At 37.2% G+C, this 991-nt stretch overlaps 1 protein-coding gene across 1 annotated transcript in view; it reads left to right on the forward strand.

Moving 5' to 3' along the window:
* Positions 1–991, forward strand: part of LOC106871673 (U-scoloptoxin(05)-Sm1a) — a 360,778-nt gene that overhangs the window by 110,387 nt on the left and 249,400 nt on the right. The window lies entirely within an intron of this gene.

Raw genomic sequence — 991 nt, forward strand, 5'->3', positions numbered from 1 at the left:
TATGTGTGTGTTTATGTGTGTGTGCGTGCGTATGTGTGTGAGAGCGTAAGGATGTGTGCCAGGTATGTGTGTTATTTTGTGTGTGCACTCCTGTGTGTGTGTGTGCATGTGTATGCGGCTGTGTATGTACGTGTATGTAGGCGTGCGCGTATATATGGGTGTGTCTGCGTGTCTGTGTGTGTATAGGGCTGTGTAAGGTGTGTGTCTCTACCACTGTGCGTGTGTGTGTGTATGTGCGTTCGTCTATATGTGTGTGTGAGGGCGCGCATGTATGTTTGTCATGTGTGTGGGCGGTATATATGTAAGGTGTGTGGGAGGTGTGTGTGTTAGGTGTGTGGGAGGTATGTGCGGTATGTGTGAATGGGGGTATATATGGGTTATGTGTGCAAGGGTGTGTATGCTTGGGTGTGTGTGTTTGTGTGTATGTTTGCGTGATTGTTAGCGTGTGTGTGTATGTATGTATGTATGTATATACACATACACATATATATATATATGCATGTATATATATAAATATATGTATATATATACGTTTCTTGTTCTAGTCTAATTTTAAAGTTAGTTTAATCCTGACTATATTTAGATTGTATGAATGTGGTTATCAAGCTTTCACTTTTATTATACTATAAAGAATGGTAAGGAATAAAATGTATGAGTTACAGGCTTAGTCGTCTTTTGGTTACATATTTAGGAGTTAGTTATTGATTTACTTATTTAATTTATTTACAGACACTGTTATACATAGGGTAAATGTGTTTGAAATTTGTGTATTTTTGGGGTATGTTTGTTCCCAAACAACATCTATTTTGGTGCTGATGACACCGCCGGATTGAATGGTACTGGTCAGCTGTTGAAACCATAATGATATCCGTGGGGCAGCTGATTATGGAAATATATCAGATTCTTGGTAAGGCTGTTTTTGTATATGTGGAATAGTGTTATAACACATCCTTCTGATATATATATTTATATATATATATATATATATATA

Source organism: Octopus bimaculoides, chromosome 10, assembly GCF_001194135.2.
Source record: "Octopus bimaculoides isolate UCB-OBI-ISO-001 chromosome 10, ASM119413v2, whole genome shotgun sequence".
NCBI classification, from domain to species: domain Eukaryota; kingdom Metazoa; phylum Mollusca; class Cephalopoda; order Octopoda; family Octopodidae; genus Octopus; species Octopus bimaculoides.